The sequence below is a fragment of the Schistocerca cancellata genome, chromosome 9 (genome assembly GCF_023864275.1).
Source record: "Schistocerca cancellata isolate TAMUIC-IGC-003103 chromosome 9, iqSchCanc2.1, whole genome shotgun sequence".
Classification (NCBI taxonomy): Eukaryota; Metazoa; Arthropoda; class Insecta; order Orthoptera; family Acrididae; genus Schistocerca; species Schistocerca cancellata.
Genome location: NC_064634.1, coordinates 87,252,772 through 87,258,771, shown reverse-complemented (window position 1 = coordinate 87,258,771; position 6,000 = coordinate 87,252,772).

Here is a 6,000-nt window from a genome sequence, read left to right as displayed (position 1 = left end):
TTGTTTCCCTAAATCGCTTAAAGCAAATGCCGGGATGGTTCCTTATGAAGAGCATGGCCGATTTGTTTCCCTAAACTGAGCTTGAGTTCGTTCTGAAATGACCTCATTGTCGACTGGAAGTTAAACCCTAAGCACCCATTTTCCTTTTGGTATCATGTAGGATCTTATTTTGAGCTGTTCTTCAGAAGTATTGTATCTCTCTCTGGAACCAACTATTAACGGAGGCAATGAAAAGTATGAAACAATCTTCATTATGAGCTAAAGTCAGTTATTTTGGTAGAATAGTGTTTCCAATACTCAGGAAAAACCGTTTCCAATAACTTACCAGTAACTCTGAAACATTTAGTGACTAAATAAGTACAGGTAAATGAGCATACATAATTTATTGGAGGTCAACTCCATCTGATCCGTTGATGAATTTCTTAACAGAATGAACTGATACATATTCTATTAACTATCACATAATAAAAACTCCGTGGTACCTGACATTGGCGCAGCTTCAGTGTGCTTCGTGGGTGGTCTGCGTAAAGTATATCTCACACACGGCTTATGTTTTGATGATCCTTCACTTTAATACCTTACACAATTTAAGTGCATAGTAGTAAGTTTTTTAAAGTGTGAAAGATTTTTTTTTTATTTTCTCCACATCGTTAGTTAGCGTCTCACTTAGGGCTGTTGGAACGAACATAAGCTTATTACATTTTTCTTAGAAATAAGTACAGGGTTATTACAAATGATTGAAGCGATTTCACAGCTCTACAATAACTTTATTATTTGAGATATTTTCACAATGCTTTGCACACACATACAAAAACTCAAAAAGTTTTTTTAGGCATTCACAAATGTTCGATATGTGTCCCTTTAGTGATTCGGCAGACATCAAGCCGATAATCAAGTTCCTCTCACACTCGGCGCAGCATGTCCCCATCAATGAGTTCGAAAGCATCGTTGATGCGAGCTCGCAGTTCTGGCACGTTTCTTGGTAGAGGAGGTTTAAATACTGAATCTTTCACATAACCCCCCCAAAAAAAATCACATGAGGTTAAGTCGGGAGAGCGTGGAGGCCATGACATGAAATGCTTATCATGATCTCCAACACGACCGATCCATCGGTTTTCCAATCTCCTGTTTAAGAAATGCCGAACATCATGATGGAAGTGCGGTGGAGCACCATCCTGTTGAAAGATGAAGTCGGCGCTGTCGGTCTCCAGTTGTGGCATGAGCCAATTTCCCGGCATGTCCAGATACACGTGTCCTGTAACGTTTTTTTTTTTTTCGCAGAAGAAAAAGGGACCGTAAACTTTAAACCGCGAGATTGCACAAAACACATAAACTTTTGGTGAATTGCGAATTTGCTGCACGAATGCGTGGAGATTCTCTACCGCCCAGATTCGCACATTGTGTCTGTTCACTTCACCATTAAGAAAAAATGTTGCTTCATCACTGAAAACAAGTTTCGCACTGAACGCATCCTCTTCCATGAGCTGTTGCAACCGCGCCGAAAATTCAAAGCGTTTGACTTTGTCATTGGGTGTCAGGGCTTGTAGCAATTGTAAACGGTGAGGCTCCTGCTTTAGCCTTTTCCGTAAGATTTTCCAAACCGTCGGCCGTGGTACGTTTAGCTCCCTGCTTGCATTATTCGTCGACTTCCGCGGGCTACGCGTGAAACTTGCCCGCACGCGTTCAACCGTTTCTTCGCTCACTGCAGGCCGACCCGTTGATTTCCCCTTACAGAGGCATCCAGAAGCTTTAAACTGCGCATACCATCGCCGAATGGAGTTAGCAGTTGGTGGATCTTTGTTGAACTTCGTCCTGAAGTGTCGTTGCACTGTTATGACTGACTGATGTGAGTGCATTTCAAGCACGACATACGCTTTCTCGGCTACTGTCGCCATTTTGTCTCACTGCGCTCTCGAGCGCTCTGGCGGCAGAAACCTGAAGTGCGGCTTCAGCCGAACAAAACTTTATGAGTTTTTCTACGTATCTGTAGTGTGTCGTGACAATATGTCAATGAATGGAGCTACAGTGAATTTATGAAATCGCTTCAATCATTTGTAATAGCCCTGTATTACTTACTTTTGTTTTCTGACGTCTTCCACATCATAGGGTATATGAGTATCCTCAATGTATTTACATATCACAAAATAATGGTGTAGCACAGGGAACGAGTAAAAAGCAAAAGAAACTGTTCAACATTATTCGCTGATCTCCTAGAAAGTATTCTAGTTAAGTGTCACACGACATGTGCCTTTAATCGAAGTAAATAGTGTCTCGTGTTCCATCCATGACATTGCCTACCCCGTACAGAGTCAGTTATATGTTTGGTCGATGAAATATGCGCTCTGTGGGAAGCAGTACATTAATGATGGGGAAGTTAATGATGCAGCAAGACGCTGGCTGCGACGTTGACAGTGGAGTGGTACCACGTGGGCGTGATCTCTCGTGGAGTGCGCGTTCTGATTGCAAACGCCATTCAGATGAATGATGATGGTACTTTGCGCTCGGTTATAACAGGTAATTAGCTCAACATGGTTTGCGGATATGAACTATTGGTGATCCGTGCATGAGTTTTAATTGTGTTTATTCATTTCTCTTAGCATACCTTTAACACGCAATTAGCATCAGTAACTGAGCCGCATTGCGGCTCGCGTTGGTGCTGTTTGTAGGTTTCCACCCTCTGTAGGAGGCCAGACGCTATCGTTTAGTTGGCATGGTTGCGGTTGTTTGTCTACTTCTCGTGTTGACTGGCGCCACTCGGTTTCGCAAGCGTCGCCCGCCCGCTAGTGGCAGCAGCGGCGGTTATCGATATGTAGTAACTATTGCCCTTTCTTTGGGGCGACGTCGTTGTTTTTCCGAGTCACGTCAGTGGGCCTTAAGATGAGTGCATTTCAATGCAAGTAGAGAAACCTCCATCATTGTGATATGTCGCGATTCTCCAGTCACTAGGGTTCGTGTTGCTGCTCGTTGTGTCGCTGAAGCGAAGAGCAGCGAGTGGAGTGCCTTCTACTCTGGTGGTAGTGGTTCCTTTCTCGTTCCGGGCGCTCTAAACACAGTGTTCTGGGGACGTAGTGCAGACCGCCGGTTCGGCTTTGGCGAATTGTTTCATCGTTGCATTTCGTTTATTGGACGTCAGGTAGCTTCAGCAAGATTATCATTAGTCATTCGTTAGACTGCCACTAGTCTGAGTTATCATCTTGTGAAGTGAATGCTACTCTTGGCTGCCTATCTCATCGCTCGCGAAAGTGTTTGTTACTGGACCTTCTCAGAGGTCGATTCACCTTGTGTTACAAAGTTTACCATCACCCGTTTGGTGACCAGTTGCTTGTTTTTCTTTTAATTAAACTTTGCTATTGTATTTGCTATTTTACAGCAGGTTCCTAAATTTTTTTATATATTATTGCCGTTCATGGCGTGTAAGGCCTTAAGCTGTGATTATGGTCATTTGCCTTAAAACTCTAATTTGGTATTTCTATTTTAGCAGTAAGGTGTTTGTGGTGACTTACCTTTAATATTTCAATACCTGTAATTTGTAAGTTGTAGCGAGTTTTAAACAATTCTTAATTTATTGCCATTCCTGGCGTGTAAGGCCTTCTGCCCAGATCACCGTGGCTTGTTTTAAAAACATTATGTGTTGTATCTGAATTTAATGGTGATTTGCTAAATTGTAGCTCACTGTAAACACTATTATTTTCACAGTTGTTTATTCCTTCATTATTAACGTGTGATATTTAATTTATTGTTGAGTCTGGAATTACTAGTTTAAAATACATTGTGTGTAACTTTAATAGGTAACCCATAGTAACTGATTACGGCCTCGTGCACAATCGTAACCGAATCCTGCCTTCTCTTGACTACCAGGTTCCAACTGGTAGGAGAGCATGGTTACGATTGTAATGTCGCCATTTCAGTTATTGTTGGTTTGATTTGTTAAACTCTGTTAGTGTTGTACTATTTCAGCCTTTGGTATTGTGTTCTGTGTTAGGTCACCAACTGTGTAATGGCGGTCAGGCAGGCCTATTGAGGAGAGACCACCTCACTTACGAGCTGGCGATAAGACGCCAGCTTATTGAGGATAGTGTTCCGGACTTTGCGTTCTTCAGACGGTTGACGCCACGCCGGATGTTGTAGGTGAGACAAAGGCAGCCATGAGTTTTTGTTTAAAGCAGTTAGGCGTCTAGAGGACCACATCGGCTTTTTAGAGGGCACTCAACCTTGTGGCAGTCAGTTAAACAGGGTGCGGGCACAGTTGATACATTTGACCAACCAGATACCTGATTTAAGGGCATTAAGGTTAGCAGATCGTGATAAGGAATCAACCCTTGAATCGGGGTCCTTGGTTAATAAACTGCAGATTAAGGTCACATGTGTAGAGCTTGATGGGAAGAGTATGGGGGAGCAAGAATTGTTATCTTCCGGGCGATATGCTAGCGAACCCGGGGATAATGCCCTTACGTCCTCCGAGGGGTTAGTCGGGGCGTTTGCTAAATCGCCTAATCCCCTGATGCATCTGTTGAGAGACAATTAGCTACAGACCGACTCGAGCAGAATGAAAGGTTGTTATGGTTGTTGGTTCGCTTTGAGCAAAATGCTGATGCGTTTAGTGCTTCGCATCAGGTAATTTTGTCTGTATCGCATCCTTTAACTAGAGGTGAATTGATGACTGGTATCTAGGGCCATGGCACAAGGGTTCTCATTGCAGCAGCTGAGCGAGGTTGTGATCAGCGAAAGATTGACCACGGGAGTTCGTAAACAGCTCGAGTGACACTATATTTAGCAGACGCAGCAAGATAATGAGGAGTAGCATCAATACGTGGAAAGAGTTAAGACGGCCTGTTTGGCCTTGTTAGTCGACGTGCCAGAACAGGAGTTAGGTTCAATGGTCCTGAGGGGAATGCGAGAGGCGGATAGGTCACATTTTGTTTTTCGTGGTCATCCCTCCACTTGGGACGAACTTCGTGCCACCTTTGAAGCGATATCTGCGTTGCCGCTCTCGGACGATGGACACCGTGAAGTTAAAATTCAGCCTGTGGGCGTCACCTAGGGGAACTTCGGCTTACCAACATCAGCTGAGTCTACTAAAGCGGAATCACGGCGTTGTTTAAGGTGTGGTCGAACAGGGCATTTAGTTCGTACTTGCGTTCAGCCTTGGACACCCAGAGTCAACAAATCCAACCCGGCAGGGCAGCGACCCCGGGGTCGAACCTTTAAACCCTGGTGTGCCCGCGTCGCTGCTCGATCATCACCCCCACTGCCTTATATTTGTTCTCAAGTAGGTGGCGAACCTATTTGTGCCATTGTGGATTCTGATAGCTCCTTTTCATTGTTGAGCTTGGAACGGTTTCTTGAATTTGGTCATCTTGCGAGACTTAGGCCAGTCCCTTCTTCGGTGCAGAGATGTCGGGTTCCCAACGGGCAGGAGTTGCCTCTGCATGGCTGCGTCCGACGGAGTACCTCGGTTGGGGATTTCTAGTGACCCATGTCCTTTGCTTTGGTTACGGGGCTGCCGGTCGATTTGATTTTTGGATGTGATTTTGTCGGTAAAACTGGTCTTGTCTCGAATTATACGGGGTACACCTTTTTCTTTAAGTTCGCTTCTGGTCAGAAATTTTGGTTCTGTGAATGTACTAAACGTAAAGTGCATCTAGATGCGGGAATGCTGGCTGTTGATGCTAAGGTTAGTGAGTTTGATATCTCCCATCTTTCTTCCCAGAAGGCCTCTGAACTAGGGGGTTTGTTGGTAAGGTTCCCAGAGCTTCTCTGTGATAGACTGGGGGTTACTAATGTTCCTGACTGTCATATTCGTCTGTCTGACCATATTCCCATCAGGGAGTCCCCATATCGTATTTCACCGCCTAAGATGAAGATACAAAGGGGAAAGATATCCAAAATGCTTAAGCAAGGTGTTACTAGGCCTTCTACATCCGTTTAGGCTTCCCCTATATTCCTCGTCTCTAAGGATCAGGGGCGGACCTTTCGGCCTGTTGTTGACTGCCGTCACCT